Here is a 16,961-nt window from a genome sequence, read left to right on the forward strand (position 1 = left end):
GGCATTGGTCTTGTTGCTTTGAAAAGCTTGGACATTGGACACTTCAATAATCTAAGACTGCAAGACCTGAGAAATATTATGTCTGATTGAGGGACATAGTATTTTCGTACTTGTAAAATATCACTAGCTTTCCTCATTCGGATAGGTTCACAATTTTGATGTCTGTTGTTGCTAAGCAACGTCTGTTTGATGTCATATCGGAGAATATGGAGTAGAAGGTGTTGCCTCGTGGATAAGGCGTCTTACTTCAAAATAGAAAATTGAGGTTTTGAGGCATTTTCGTGGTCGTTTAATTTAATTAAATCTGCTAATATGGACATGTTTGCAATTTCCCGAAATAAGGCATTGGTCTTGTTTCTTTGAAAGGCTTGGACATTGTTATTCATCTTTAATAATCTAATATTGCAAGGCCTGAGAATTATTGAGTCTGATTCTGCATCGCAAGATTGAGGGAAAAGGTATCTTCTTACTTGTTAAATATCACTAGCTTTCCTCATTCGGACAGGTTCACAACTTTGATGTCTACTGTTGCATAGCAAAGTCTGTATGATGTCAAATAGGGTTGTATCACATAGACTGCGTGGCCTAATGGATAAGGCGTCTGACTTCGAATCAGAAGATTGAGGGTCCGAGTCCCTTCGTGGTTGTTTAATTTCATTAGCTCAGCTAATTTGAACATGTTTGCAATTTCCCGAAATAAGGCATTGGTCTTGTTTCTTTGAAAGGCTTGGACATTGTTATTCATCTTTAATAATCTAATATTGCAAGGCCTGAGAATTATTGAGTCTGATTCTGCATCGCAAGATTGAGGGAAAAGGTATCTTCTTACTTGTTAAATATCACTAGCTTTCCTCATTCGGACAGGTTCACAACTTTGATGTCTACTGTTGCATAGCAAAGTCTGTATGATGTCAAATAGGGTCGTTTAATTTCATTAGCTCAGCTAATTCGTACATGTTTGCAATTTCCCTAAATAAGGCATTGGTCTTGTTGCTTTGAAAAGCTTGGACATTGGACACTTCAATAATCTAAGACTGCAAGACCTGAGAAATATTATGTCTGATTGAGGGACATAGTATTTTCGTACTTGTAAAATATCACTAGCTTTCCTCATTCGGATAGGTTCACAATTTTGATGTCTGTTGTTGCTAAACAACGTCTGTTTGATGTCATATCGGAGAATATGGAGTAGAAGGTGTTGCCTCGTGGATAAGGCGTCTTACTTCGAAACAGAAAATTGAGGTTTTGAGGCATTTTCGTGGTCGTTTAATTTCATTAAATCTGCTAATATGGACATGTTTGCAATTTCCCTAAATAAGGCATTGGTCTTGTTTCTTTGAAAGGCTTGGACATTGTTATTCATCTTTAATAATCTAATATTGCAAGGCCTGAGAATTATTGAGTCTGATTCTGCATCGCAAGATTGAGGGAAAAGGTATCTTCTTACTTGTTAAATATCACTAGCTTTCCTCATTCGGACAGGTTCACAACTTTGATGTCTACTGTTGCATAGCAAAGTCTGTATGATGTCAAATAGGGTCGTTTAATTTCATTAGCTCAGCTAATTCGTACATGTTTGCAATTTCCCTAAATAAGGCATTGGTCTTGTTGCTTTGAAAAGCTTGGACATTGTTGTTCAACTTTAATAATCTAAGACTGCAAGACCTGAGAATTATTGTGTCTGAATCTGCATCGAAAGATTGAAGGAAAGAGTATCTTTGTACTTGTTAAAAATCACTAGCTTTCCTCATTCGGACAGGTTCACAATTTTTATGTCTATGGTTGCATAGCAAAGTCTGTATAATGTCAAATAGGGCTGCATCACATAGACTGCGTGGCCTAATGGATAAGGCGTCTGACTTCGAATCAGAAGATTGAGGGTTCGAGTCCCTTCGTGGTTGTTTAATTTTCATTAGCTCCGCTAATATGGACATGTTTGCAATTTCGCTAAATAAGGCATTGGTCTTGTTGCTTGGACATTGTTATTCATCTTTAATAATCTAATATTGCAAGGCCTGAGAATTATTGAGTCTGATTCTGCATCGCAAGATTGAGGGAAAAGGTATCTTCTTACTTGTTAAATATCACTAGCTTTCCTCATTCTGACAGGTTCACAACTTTGATGTCTACTTTTGCATAGCAAAGTCTGTATAATGTCAAATAGGGCTGTATCACATTGACTGCGTGGCCTAATGGATAAGGCGTATGACTTCGAATCAGAAGATTGAGGGTCCGAGTCCCTTCGTGGTTGTTTAATTTCATTAGCTCAGCTAATTTGAACATGTTTGCAATTTCCCGAAATAAGGCATTGGTCTTGTTGCTTTGAAAAGCTTGGACATTGTTGTTCAACTTCAATAATCTAAGACTGCAAGATCTGAGAAATATTATGTCTGATTGAGGGACATAGTCTTTTCGTACTTGTAAAATATCACTAGCTTTCCTCATTCGGATAGGTTCACAATTTTGATGTCTGTTGTTGCTAAGCAACGTCTGTTTGATGTCATATCGGAGAATATGGAGTAGAAGGTGTCGCCTCGTGGATAAGGCGTCTTACTTCAAAATAGAAAATTGAGGTTTTGAGGCATTTTCGTGGTCGTTTAATTTCATTAAATCTGCTAATATGGACATGTTTGCAATTTCGCTAAATAAGGCATTGGTCTTGTTGCTTTGAAAAGCTTGGACATTGTTGTTCAACTTTAATAATCTAAGACTGCAAGGCCTGAGAATTATTGTGTCTGAATCTGCATCGAAAGATTGAAGGAAAGAGTATCTTTGTACTTGTTAAAAATCACTAGCTTTCCTCATTCGGACAGGTTAACAATTTTTATGTCTATGGTTGCATAGCAAAGTCTGTATGATATCAAATAGGGTCGTTTAATTTCATTAGCTCAGCTAATTCGTACATGTTTGCAATTTCCCGAAATATGTCATTGGTCTTGTTGCTTTGAAAAGCTTGGACATTGGACACTTCAATAATCTAAGACTGCAAGACCTGAGAAATATTATGTCTGATTGAGGGACATAGTCTTTTCGTACTTGTAAAATATCACTAGCTTTTGTTATATAAATATTCATACACATAGCTCATATAAACAAAGACATTCCGTCATAAGAACACATACACCCAGCCATAAGACTGACCCCCTCTTCCTTATATAAACACACATCTCATCTCCCTCTAACTGGCCGGTCCCAAGAGCAAAGAACTTTTGCTGTGCACCAATGGGGCCCGCTCTGGCTAGAGCAAGGCCCGCCTCCAACCCTCCGACCAGTCAAGAAGACCGAAACGACAAGACTCCACCTACTTTATTCTATGTATAAAAATGTATGTAACCATTGTATAGGTCTCTTTTTCACCTGGCTCCTTGCCGAGTTATGTGAACTAGGTCCGTGCACGTAAAACTGCGGGACAAGATATCTCTGACTCATTAAAACTGTCTTTTGTTACAACTGAAATCCACTCTGTCCAGCGTCCGTGATTTGGTCTCAACTCTCCAGTATTTGAACACTAACAGAATTGGTAGCAGAGTTTGGTTGTTCTTGAATTCGATCTATTATAAGTTAGTGTGAGAGGACGAGACTGATCACGGCTAAAAAATCAGACGGAAGAGTGACTTCCCCAGCCATTCATCTTGCCTCAGGAAATCTGATCGGAGCGCTCTATATAAAGGTGAGCAGAGCCCGTTATATCGAAATCTGCATATTGTATTATAGTCTAAACCAAATTTTGATCAGAAAGTACTGGGCGTGAGTATGAATCGGTGCCCAAATTTTTTACATAAGAACCTAAGACATTGATTAAAGATATCTTGTTTTGTAAAAAAAAATATATATATATATATTCTTATTAATGGGCCTATACTCAGTTATTTTAATAGGAATGTGTGAATTGTGATTGACCAATGTGTTAAATTCCTCCAGGGACCCTATTTGTTCTGAAATCTGCATAGAAAACTGTCCTAATTATAAATGTATTGGGTTGTGTATAGAGGTGACGTTAAATAGTGGCTGTGTTTTAACACGTAATGGACACAATTATGGATGTTGGAAATTCAATGAGAATTTCATACGAATGAATGAATTATAGATGAACCGAATCTGCAAGTTAGGTCTTGTGGAGGTGTGGTTATAGATGAACCGAATCTGCAAGTAAGGTCTTGTGGAGGTGTGGTTATAGATGAACCGAATCTGCAAGTAAGGTCTTGTGGAGGTGTGGTTATAGATGAACCGAATCTGCAAGTAAGGTCTTGTGGAGGTGTGGTTATAGTTTAATGATAGATGAACCGAATCTGCAAGTAAAAATTTCCTATTTTGATACGTTCTGTACTATCGAATAAGGTCTTGTGGAGGTGTGGTTATAGTTGAATGATAGATGAACCGGATCTGCAAGTAAAATCTCCTGTTGATACATATAACATCGAATAGGTCTTGTGGAGGTGTGGTTGGATTGAATGAATCTGCATGAAAAATGCCCTATTAAAAAAGCTGTGTATTATTTAATAGGTTTTGTAAGAGGTGTAGTCGAGTAGATACAGGATATGTAAGTTTGGCCTTCCACTAGACAGAGATCGGGAATGATGTGGCTATTGCACATCAAACAATAAACATAAGATGAACCAGAGTTGACATTCCATGATTTGGAGATGGGGGAAATTAAATTGAAAGAAACGTTTGTCGCGGAGTAGGTTGGGATACGTAACTGGGCTATTAGGCACACGTGCTGAAAGACAAAGCCACCTTAGTATCGAATGGCCGTGCAACTTTGACAGCAGCCGGGCTGGAATACTGATTTTCGTTTTTTTTTCATTCTTGTTGATATTGCCTAAAGTTTAAAATTATTCTGACAATTGCTATAGAATCGCTGGAATTTACTGATATAAGTTCATAAAGGAACTTACTGAATTGTTTCTAGAAAGTATTTAAATAAGCCGCCGAGCTTAGTACAGACTTTGTTTGACAGACGCTAAAAGCTACACACTGATTTTTGGGTTTTTCTATTCTATCCATATTTCCTAAAGATATATAATTATTCTGACAATTGCTATAGAATCGCTCGAATTTACTGATATAAGTTCATAAAGGAATTTACTGAATTGTTTACAGAAAGTATTTAAATAATTCACTGAACAACTCTTGGTTGTCTAGACATTCTATCTATATTTCCTAAAGAGCTAGAATTACTCTGAAAATTGTTATAGAACCGCATATATTCACTGATATATTGTTCCAAAAGGAAATCGCATAATCATTTATAGAAAATACCTAAACGAATCGCTGAACAAATTCAAATAAAATACCGGTGAAATACACACGTGGCGGGCGTCACATACTGATAACCCCCTTTGTCTCGACCAGGGACAGGCTACGCATACAACGATAGAAATAAACACCACATAGTAAGGATTGAATATACCTAAATAACGCAGTATACACATTATCAGACGAACTAGATAAAATGTCTGCAGCTACCACGCCCAAACTAAAATTCTATGAATATTTAGATCAGAGTATGATTGATAGAGCGGGAGGTAAAAAACAGTATGGGAAAGTGGAGAAAGTGTGGAAAGGATTACGGATAAGATGGACACAAGCAGGTTATTTTAGCGGAGGCCCACCTACAGGGGGGAAACTCCAAGATATGCAGACAGAATTAGAGGACGCAGTAGAGCATGCAAAAGCGAGTGAGGCGGAGAGAAACAACATACACAGGTTCAAAAAAGTAGGTACAAGAGAGAGAGAGAGAGCAGAGGGGGAGCTCAAGATAGGTACATGGGCCATACAGGAGAGTAGGAGGGTGCTGCCCAAAAACACACCAGACATGATGGGCGTGGCTATTGTGGCGTCGGGGGATGTTAAAGCTCCGCCTGAGAACTTGCCCACGGCTCCCCCAGTGGCCGTTTCTCCCTCACTATATCCACAATTGACAATGGAGGCAGTTCAGCCCCAGCCATACTCAAAGGGACAAAATCACCGGAGCCCGTCACACAACCCATTCCTGCCCAGGGCACCTCCCACAATACAGGCTCCAGTTCTGAGAATAGACCAAGGGGAGTTAAAAGGGGAAATTACCCTGGGGATAACGGCTGGCCATATGGTATGTGAACAGTTCGAAACTGGGATTCCAGGAGCAGGAGACCTCCCCCAGGAACGGAGGCCGCAATGCTCCTCTGTGAACTCTCTCACCTCTGAAACCAGAGGACACTTACAAACAAGATTAGATTCAAACCACTTCTATCAGACGGATAGGGAGGACTGTCATCAGAACATGGATATCGAAAACGAAGAAGAAATTGACATGGTGCTCACCCCAGCTCCGATGGGAGCTCCAAACGTGACTAAGATGCAGGAGCTGCTGAAATCATCAATAGCTCGAGCTAAGGAACTCAGGGAGCTAATAGCTAACCAAGATAACAACAGAGAGGGAGCCTACCGTGTGGAAGGCATAATGAGAGGAACAGTAACCAAAGTTACCGAATCAATGGGGTCCGAAACACTCCGTCGGTCCTCCAGAATTGCTGATAGAAGAGAGCGAGAGCAGGAGATGGCAGGACAGTACCCCCTGCGACCGACACCAGGTGATGCACACACTGTGGAGTACCAGCCCTGGAAAATGACTGATTTAACAACACTGATGGGACAGATGCCTAGCCTACATGGAGGAGCTTCAGCGTGGCTACTTCAACTGCAGACACTTACGTCAGGAATGCAACTCTGCCTAGGAGACATGAAAGCACTTCTAGCAAGAGCCACCGACCACGGAACCATGGAGGCCCTCATGACAGCAGCTGACCTTGGATGGCGGGCCCCAACACTGCCCATAGACCACTTCCGTACCAGATTATGGGAAGTTCTACGGAGAGCATACCCTACAGAAAGAAACCATGCCACCTTATCCTCCTTTACAATCAACCCAGGTGAGCAACCTGCAGCATACCTGGACAGGGCTAAGACCACATGGAGATCGGTCCACGAAGAACCATTCGATCACACTGATACCACACTCAGCATGTGGAAGGAAATGGTGGTCAACGGGTGTCCTGGAGATGTTAAAACCAAACTCAGAGGAACGGTAGGGTTGATTGCACTTCCTCTGACCCAATTCAATACGCATGTGCACCACCATGTGACCCAGCACAACAAGGAAAGAGGGGGTGCTGAGAGCCAGGTGCAGTCCCTCCAGGTACAACTCCTGAAACTCCAATTGAAGGAAGCACAACAAGGAGAAAAACCTAAGAAACAGATGGTGGCGGAAGAAACGAAGGAGCCGGGAACCAAAACAGACATCTCCCAAATAGTGGCCCAGACTGTCGCTCAGATGATCCAACAGCAGGCAGCCTCACTCACGGCCACTAGGGGGGCCCAACCACCCCAATACCCTCCCCCACAGCAGTATATCCTGCAACAACAACACCCAGTATGGGCTCGACGGGGTCCCTACACTGGACAACACAGAGGGGGAAATTACCAGTGTTTTAACTGCGGAATTACCGGTCATTTTGCCAGAGATTGCATGAAACCACTCTCCCCGCAGCAACAGCAATGGAGAGCAAGAGGAAGTGGGGGAAACCCACCTCTGCAACATCAGCAACCAGGACCCACACCCATGCATCAGCAACAGCCAGCATACAACCACCCAGAATCTAGCCACATGCAGCAGGAGCAGCAAGATTACAACCAACCCTCCCACTTCAACACCTGATCACCCAGTAAGAATGATGAGGATGCCACTCCTGCCGATGACCACACTGTCTGAAGCCCAAGAAGTGTACTGGCTAAAATGCCTACCCACAGGGCCTGCCACCCCTCACATCCAGTTTAAGTTCAACCAACTGAAAGCTCAAATCTACACTCTGCACCCATATAAGACTCCCCAAGCTGAGATCCATTGCACACTCAATGCAACAGAAACTGATGACTGCCTCTACACTGCAGACTGGGACGAAGACATGATGCACCTGACCCCACCTATCAGGTGTTGTACCATTGGGTGTGGCCCAGAGGGGGTGGCAGCACCGGTCATCCTACGATCAAGGAACCTCCATGCACCCCTGGCCTGGACGGCTGAAGCATCAACAGCCATAGCATTCCTGAAAACAGATCTATCAGCGGCAGCAGCTCTGACTGCACCTGACTACAAGAACAAGTTCCATTTGGATGTTTCTGAAAGGGAAGGATTCACCTCATCCGTCCTATTCCAGAAACAAGGGGGGAGAGAAGGGTCTTGATGTACTACTCTTCAAACTTGACCACATTGAGGTAGGACAGTCAACATGCTCCAGATACGTTGCTGCAGTAGCAAAAGCTATTGAAAAAACAGCTCACCTCGTGATGGCACCCTTCAATCAGCCATCATCCCTCAACCAGCATCGGCCAAATTAGCTGAAATCATCGGATTGACGCAGGTCCTCATCAGAGGAAAAGGAAAGACTGAATATCTATACAGACTCAGCCCATGCCCATGAAGCAGGCCACACTGATGGACCCAGAACTTTTATGAGAAACACATGGCCCCACACACGAAGGCAAACTAAAGACCCTCCAAAAAGGCCTCGCACATCTGGTGGCACCCTCACATAAAAAATATGACTGACTTATTTTATGACGATGATTTATTTTGTGACGAATGCAATGGTTGTGACAGACACAACCCAAAGAAACCATATCAAACACCAATGGGCTCATACGTAATACCTAATGCATGTTTTCAGGATATTAGTATAGACTACACCGACATGGGCCCCGAAAATTTATCTAAAGGCAAACTCTATCTCCTAGTCATAGTAGATAGGTTCTCCAAATGGGTAGAGGCAATACTAACAAAAGGGGAGGATGCTAGGTCAGTCTTTAAGTGGCTACAAACCAAACTAATTCCCAGGTATGGCATCCCAAGACAAATCAAATTTGACAAATGGCTCACATTTAACAAACACCTGAGACAGGTGGAAGAAAGATTTGGCATAACCCACATATTTGGATCTGTGTACAGGCCCCAATCCCAAAATCTGGTGGAACGTCAAACCAAAAGCTAAGATAGCTTTGGGATAATGACTGGTAGAGTCATGCATGGTCCACCAAGGGAGGGAGGTCATATGCCCGCCCTTGATGTACAACAAATGGTAATGTCTAATTATGTGAAAAAACTGACGGTTCTCGCTGCAGCACTCTCTACCCAGGTTCACAAGGTCCAGGAGGGGGAGCTGCCGGGGGACACGCCACTACTGAAGGTAAAGGTTGGTGACGGGGTGAGGGTTACAGTCCACAAGAGAAAGTGGCTGGAACCCAGGTGGACTGGACCGTACGAAGTGAAGGAGGTTACTTCACACTCAGTCCAGGTCAAAGGTAAATCAGGCACACCTTGGCACCGCCTTACACATTGCACCCCAGCCCCAATTCCTTCTAGAACACTGACTGAAGTCAGAGCTGATTTGAGCGGCCTAAATTCGATTCCAAATGAAGACACTCCTTCCTCAGGTGATGCGGCATCAAACTCCGCCTCCCCTGAGAAGGGAACCTCGCCCAGTTAGAGGGAAATTTCTCCCTCTCTGGGTGAGGCTGGGGATATCTGGTCCCTTATTTGTGATATTCATACTGATATTTGGAGTAACCCTAGGACTTTCACATGGTTAATTGAACAACTATTTCACCCTGCCACATCACATACACCAACCCCTACACATGTCCCTAACTCCTTTCCTGATATCACTCCCTCCAATCACTCCCGTCCCAAACGTAGCACTACACCTACAGACCCACCATGCAAACCAGACAAGGTTAGGAGCACCACCTTATGTATACCCACGATTGCAACCGCCACCTTTATGCTATAGTTTTCACGTCTAATAGACGTGAAGAGGGGGATTTGTTATATAAATATTCATACACATAGCTCATATAAACAAAGACATTCCGTCATAAGAACACATACACCCAGCCATAAGACTGACCCCCTCTTCCTTATATAAACACACATCTCATCTCCCTCTAACTGGCCGGTCCCAAGAGCAAAGAACTTTTGCTGTGCACCAATGGGGCCCGCTCTGGCTAGAGCAAGGCCCGCCTCCAACCCTCCGACCAGTCAAGAAGACCGAAACGACAAGACTCCACCTACTTTATTCTATGTATAAAAATGTATGTAACCATTGTATAGGTCTCTTTTTCACCTGGCTCCTTGCCGAGTTATGTGAACTAGGTCCGTGCACGTAAAACTGCGGGACAAGATATCTCTGACTCATTAAAACTGTCTTTTGTTACAACTGAAATCCACTCTGTCCAGCGTCCGTGATTTGGTCTCAACTCTCCAGTATTTGAACACTAACACTTTCCTCATTCGGATAGGTTCACAATTTTGATGTCTGTTGTTGCTAAGCAACGTCTGTTTGATGTCATATCGGAGAATATGGAGTAGAAGGTGTTGCCTCGTGGATAAGGCGTCTTACTTCAAAATAGAAAATTGAGGTTTTGAGGCATTTTCGTGGTCGTTTAATTTAATTAAATCTGCTAATATGGACATGTTTGCAATTTCCCGAAATATGTCATTGGTCTTGTTGCTTTGAAAAGCTTGGACATTGTTGTTCAACTTCAATAATCTAAGACTGCAAGACCTGAGAAATATTATGTCTGATTGAGGGACATAGTCTTTTCGTACTTGTAAAATATCACTAGCTTTCCTCATTCGGATAGGTTCACAATTTTGATGTCTGTTGTTGCTAAGCAACGTCTGTTTGATGTCATATCGGAGAATATGGAGTAGAAGGTGTTGCCTCGTGGATAAGGCTTCTTACTTCAAAATAGAAAATTGAGGTTTTGAGGCATTTTCGTGGTCGTTTAATTTAATTAAATCTGCTAATATGGACATGTTTGCAATTTCCCGAAATAAGGCATTGGTCTTGTTTCTTTGAAAGGCTTGGACATTGTTATTCATCTTTAATAATCTAATATTGCAAGGCCTGAGAATTATTGAGTCTGATTCTGCATCGCAAGATTGAGGGAAAAGGTATCTTCTTACTTGTTAAATATCACTAGCTTTCCTCATTTGGACAGGTTCACAACTTTGATGTCTACTGTTGCATAGCAAAGTCTGTTTGATGTCAAATAGGGTTGTATCACATAGACTGCGTGGCCTAATGGATAAGGCGTCTGACTTCGAATCAGAAGATTGAGGGTCCGAGTCCCTTCGTGGTTGTTTAATTTCATTAGCTCAGCTAATTTGAACATGTTTGCAATTTCCCGAAATAAGGCATTGGTCTTGTTTCTTTGAAAGGCTTGGACATTGTTATTCATCTTTAATAATCTAATATTGCAAGGCCTGAGAATTATTGAGTCTGATTCTGCATCGCAAGATTGAGGGAAAAGGTATCTTCTTACTTGTTAAATATCACTAGCTTTCCTCATTCGGACAGGTTCACAACTTTGATGTCTACTGTTGCATAGCAAAGTCTGTATGATGTCAAATAGGGTCGTTTAATTTCATTAGCTCAGCTAATTCGTACATGTTTGCAATTTCCCGAAATAAGGCATTGGTCTTGTTGCTTTGAAAAGCTTGGACATTGTTGTTCAACTTTAATAATCTAAGACTGCAAGGCCTGAGAATTATTGTGTCTGAATCTGCATCGAAAGATTGAAGGAAAGAGTATCTTTGTACTTGTTAAAAATCACTAGCTTTCCTCATTCGGACAGGTTCACAATTTTTATGTCTATGGTTGCATAGCAAAGTCTGTATAATGTCAAATAGGGCTGTATCACATAGACTGCGTGGCCTAATGGATAAGGCGTCTGACTTCGAATCAGAAGATTGAGGGTTCGAGTCCCTTCGTGGTTGTTTAATTTTCATTAGCTCCGCTAATATGGACATGTTTGCAATTTCGCTAAATAAGGCATTGGTCTTGTTGCTTGGACATTGTTATTCATCTTTAATAATCTAATATTGCAAGGCCTGAGAATTATTGAGTCTGATTCTGCATCGCAAGATTGAGGGAAAAGGTATCTTCTTACTTGTTAAATATCACTAGCTTTCCTCATTCGGACAGGTTCACAACTTTGATGTCTACTTTTGCAAAGCAAAGTCTGTATAATGTCAAATAGGGCTGTATCACATTGACTGCGTGGCCTAATGGATAAGGCGTCTGACTTCGAATCAGAAGATTGAGGGTCCGAGTCCCTTCGTGGTTGTTTAATTTCATTAGCTCAGCTAATTTGAACATGTTTGCAATTTCCCGAAATAAGGCATTGGTGTTGTTGCTTTGAAAAGCTTGGACATTGTTGTTCAACTTCAATAATCTAAGACTGCAAGACCTGAGAAATATTATGTCTGATTGAGGGACATAGTCTTTTCGTACTTGTAAAATATCACTAGCTTTCCTCATTCGGATAGGTTCACAATTTTGATGTCTGTTGTTGCTAAGCAACGTCTGTTTGATGTCATATCGGAGAATATGGAGTAGAAGGTGTCGCCTCGTGGATAAGGCGTCTTACTTCAAAATAGAAAATTGAGGTTTTGAGGCATTTTCGTGGTCGTTTAATTTCATTAAATCTGCTAATATGGACATGTTTGCAATTTCGCTAAATAAGGCATTGGTCTTGTTGCTTTGAAAAGCTTGGACATTGTTGTTCAACTTTAATAATCTAAGACTGCAAGGCCTGAGAATTATTGTGTCTGAATCTGCATCGAAAGATTGAAGGAAAGAGTATCTTTGTACTTGTTAAAAATCACTAGCTTTCCTCATTCGGACAGGTTCACAATTTTTATGTCTATGGTTGCATAGCAAAGTCTGTATAATGTCAAATAGGGCTGTATCACATAGACTGCGTGGCCTAATGGATAAGGCGTCTGACTTCGAATCAGAAGATTGAGGGTTCGTGTCCCTTCGTGGTTGTTTAATTTCATTAGCTCAGCTAATTTGAACATGTTTGCAATTTCCCGAAATATGTCATTGGTCTTGTTGCTTTGAAAAGCTTGGACATTGTTGTTCAACTTCAATAATCTAAGACTGCAAGACCTGAGAAATATTATGTCTGATTGAGGGACATAGTCTTTTCGTACTTGTAAAATATCACTAGCTTTCCTCATTCGGATAGGTTCACAATTTTGATGTCTGTTGTTGCTAAGCAACGTCTGTTTGATGTCATATCGGAGAATATGGAGTAGAAGGTGTTGCCTCATGGATAAGGCGTCTTACTTCAAAATAGAAAATTGAGGTTTTGAGGCATTTTCGTGGTCGTTTAATTTCATTAAATCTGCTAATATGGACATGTTTGCAATTTCCCGAAATAAGGCATTGGTCTTGTTTCTTTGAAAGGCTTGGACATTGTTATTCATCTTTAATAATCTAATATTGCAAGGCCTGAGAATTATTGAGTCTGATTCTGCATCGCAAATTTGAGGGAAAAGGTATCTTCTTACTTGTTAAATATCACTAGCTTTCCTCATTCGGACAGGTTCACAACTTTGATGTCTACTGTTGTATAGCAAAGTCTGTATGATATCAAATAGGGTCGTTTAATTTCATTAGCTCAGCTAATTCGTACATGTTTGCAATTTCCCTAAATAAGGCATTGGTCTTGTTGCTTTGAAAAGCTTGGACATTGGACACTTCAATAATCTAAGACTGCAAGACCTGAGAAATATTATGTCTGATTGAGGGACATAGTATTTTCGTACTTGTAAAATATCACTAGCTTTCCTCATTCGGATAGGTTCACAATTTTGATGTCTGTTGTTGCTAAGCAACGTCTGTTTGATGTCATATCGGAGAATATGGAGTAGAAGGTGTTGCCTCGTGGATAAGGCGTCTTACTTCAAAATAGAAAATTGAGGTTTTGAGGCATTTTCGTGGTCGTTTAATTTAATTAAATCTGCTAATATGGACATGTTTGCAATTTCCCGAAATAAGGCATTGGTCTTGTTTCTTTGAAAGGCTTGGACATTGTTATTCATCTTTAATAATCTAATATTGCAAGGCCTGAGAATTATTGAGTCTGATTCTGCATCGCAAGATTGAGGGAAAAGGTATCTTCTTACTTGTTAAATATCACTAGCTTTCCTCATTCGGACAGGTTCACAACTTTGATGTCTACTGTTGCATAGCAAAGTCTGTATGATGTCAAATAGGGTTGTATCACATAGACTGCGTGGCCTAATGGATAAGGCGTCTGACTTCGAATCAGAAGATTGAGGGTCCGAGTCCCTTCGTGGTTGTTTAATTTCATTAGCTCAGCTAATTTGAACATGTTTGCAATTTCCCGAAATAAGGCATTGGTCTTGTTTCTTTGAAAGGCTTGGACATTGTTATTCATCTTTAATAATCTAATATTGCAAGGCCTGAGAATTATTGAGTCTGATTCTGCATCGCAAGATTGAGGGAAAAGGTATCTTCTTACTTGTTAAATATCACTAGCTTTCCTCATTCGGACAGGTTCACAACTTTGATGTCTACTGTTGCATAGCAAAGTCTGTATGATGTCAAATAGGGTTGTTTAATTTCATTAGCTCAGCTAATTCGTACATGTTTGCAATTTCCCTAAATAAGGCATTGGTCTTGTTGCTTTGAAAAGCTTGGACATTGTTGTTCAACTTTAATAATCTAAGACTGCAAGACCTGAGAATTATTGTGTCTGAATCTGCATCGAAAGATTGAAGGAAAGAGTATCTTTGTACTTGTTAAAAATCACTAGCTTTCCTCATTCGGACAGGTTCACAATTTTTATGTCTATGGTTGCATAGCAAAGTCTGTATAATGTCAAATAGGGCTGTATCACATAGACTGCGTGGCCTAATGGATAAGGCGTCTGACTTCGAATCAGAAGATTGAGGGTTCGAGTCCCTTCGTGGTTGTTTAATTTTCATTAGCTCCGCTAATATGGACATGTTTGCAATTTCGCTAAATAAGGCATTGGTCTTGTTGCTTGGACATTGTTATTCATCTTTAATAATCTAATATTGCAAGGCCTGAGAATTATTGAGTCTGATTCTGCATCGCAAGATTGAGGGAAAAGGTATCTTCTTACTTGTTAAATATCACTAGCTTTCCTCATTCGGACAGGTTCACAACTTTGATGTCTACTTTTGCATAGCAAAGTCTGTATAATGTCAAATAGGGCTGTATCACATTGACTGCGTGGCCTAATGGATAAGGCGTCTGACTTCGAATCAGAAGATTGAGGGTCCGAGTCCCTTCGTGGTTGTTTAATTTCATTAGCTCAGCTAATTTGAACATGTTTGCAATTTCCCGAAATAAGGCATTTGTCTTGTTGTTTTGAAAAGCTTGGACATTGGACACTTCAATAATCTAAGACTGCAAGACCTGAGAAATATTATGTCTGATTGAGGGACATAGTCTTTTCGTACTTGTAAAATATCACTAGCTTTCCTCATTCGGATAGGTTCACAATTTTGATGTCTGTTGTTGCTAAGCAACGTCTGTTTGATGTCATATCGGAGAATATGGAGTAGAAGGTGTCGCGTCGTGGATAAGGCGTCTTACTTCAAAATAGAAAATTGAGGTTTTGAGGCATTTTCGTGGTCGTTTAATTTCATTAAATCTGCTAATATGGACATGTTTGCAATTTCGCTAAATAAGGCATTGGTCTTGTTGCTTTGAAAAGCTTGGACATTGTTGTTCAACTTTAATAATCTAAGACTGCAAGGCCTGAGAATTATTGTGTCTGAATCTGCATCGAAAGATTGAAGGAAAGAGTATCTTTGTACTTGTTAAAAATCACTAGCTTTCCTCATTCGGACAGGTTCACAATTTTTATGTCTACTGTTGCATAGCAAAGTCTGTATGATGTCAAATAGGGTTGCATCACATAGACTGCGTGGCCTAATGGATAAGGCGTCTGACTTCGAATCAGAAGATTGAGGGTTCGAGTCCCTTCGTGGTTGTTTAATTTCATTAGCTCAGCTAATTTGAACATGTTTGCAATTTCCCGAAATATGGCATTGGTCTTGTTGCTTTGAAAAGCTTGGACATTGTTGTTCAACTTCAATAATCTAAGACTGCAAGACCTGAGAAATATTATGTCTGATTGAGGGACATAGTCTTTTCGTACTTGTAAAATATCACTAGCTTTCCTCATTCGGATAGGTTCACAATTTTGATGTCTGTTGTTGCTAAGCAACGTCTGTTTGATGTCATATTGGAGAAAATGGAGTAGAAGGTGTTGCCTCGTGGTTAAGGCGTCTTACTTCTAAATAGAAAATTGAGGTTTTGAGGCATTTTCGTGGTCGTTTAATTTAATTAAATCTGCTAATATGGACATGTTTGCAATTTCCCGAAATAAGGCATTGGTCTTGTTTCTTTGAAAGGCTTGGACATTGTTATTCATCTTTAATAATCTAATATTGCAAGGCCTGAGAATTATTGAGTCTGATTCTGCATCGCAAGATTGAGGGAAAAGGTATCTTCTTACTTGTTAAATATCACTAGCTTTCCTCATTCGGACAGGTTCACAACTTTGATGTCTACTGTTGCATAGCAAAGTCTGTATGATGTCAAATAGGGTCGTTTAATTTCATTAGCTCAGCTAATTCGTACATGTTTGCAATTTCCCTAAATAAGGCATTGGTCTTGTTGCTTTGAAAAGCTTGGACATTGTTGTTCAACTTTAATAATCTAAGACTGCAAGACCTGAGAATTATTGTGTCTGAATCTGCATCGAAAGATTGAAGGAAAGAGTATCTTTGTACTTGTTAAAAATCACTAGCTTTCCTCATTCGGACAGGTTCACAATTTTTATGTCTATGGTTGCATAGCAAAGTCTGTATAATGTCAAATAGGGCTGTATCACATAGACTGCGTGGCCTAATGGATAAGGCGTCTGACTTCGAATCAGAAGATTGAGGGTTCGAGTCCCTTCGTGGTTGTTTAATTTTCATTAGCTCCGCTAATATGGACATGTTTGCAATTTCGCTAAATAAGGCATTGGTCTTGTTGCTTGGACATTGTTATTCATCTTTAATAATC

The 16,961-nt window shown here is 40.6% G+C and overlaps 5 non-coding genes across 5 annotated transcripts; all 5 read left to right on the forward strand.

Moving 5' to 3' along the window:
- Nucleotides 1-1,828: 1,828 nt before the first annotated feature.
- On the forward strand, nt 1,829-1,901 carry trnar-ucg (transfer RNA arginine (anticodon UCG)). Its single transcript has one exon. It is a non-coding gene; the product is annotated as a tRNA-Arg (tRNA).
- A 9,844-nt stretch (nt 1,902-11,745) lies between these two features.
- On the forward strand, nt 11,746-11,818 carry trnar-ucg (transfer RNA arginine (anticodon UCG)). Its single transcript has one exon. It is a non-coding gene; the product is annotated as a tRNA-Arg (tRNA).
- Nucleotides 11,819-14,757: 2,939 nt separating this feature from the next.
- trnar-ucg (transfer RNA arginine (anticodon UCG)) lies at nt 14,758-14,830 on the forward strand. The gene has a single exon. It is a non-coding gene; the product is annotated as a tRNA-Arg (tRNA).
- A 977-nt stretch (nt 14,831-15,807) lies between these two features.
- trnar-ucg (transfer RNA arginine (anticodon UCG)) lies at nt 15,808-15,880 on the forward strand. The gene has a single exon. It is a non-coding gene; the product is annotated as a tRNA-Arg (tRNA).
- A 908-nt stretch (nt 15,881-16,788) lies between these two features.
- Nucleotides 16,789-16,861, forward strand: trnar-ucg (transfer RNA arginine (anticodon UCG)). The gene has a single exon. It is a non-coding gene; the product is annotated as a tRNA-Arg (tRNA).
- The last annotated feature ends 100 nt before the right edge of the window (nt 16,862-16,961 follow it).

The sequence above is a fragment of the Oncorhynchus clarkii genome, unplaced genomic scaffold (genome assembly GCF_045791955.1).
Source record: "Oncorhynchus clarkii lewisi isolate Uvic-CL-2024 unplaced genomic scaffold, UVic_Ocla_1.0 unplaced_contig_10886_pilon_pilon, whole genome shotgun sequence".
Taxonomy (NCBI): Eukaryota; Metazoa; Chordata; class Actinopteri; order Salmoniformes; family Salmonidae; genus Oncorhynchus; species Oncorhynchus clarkii.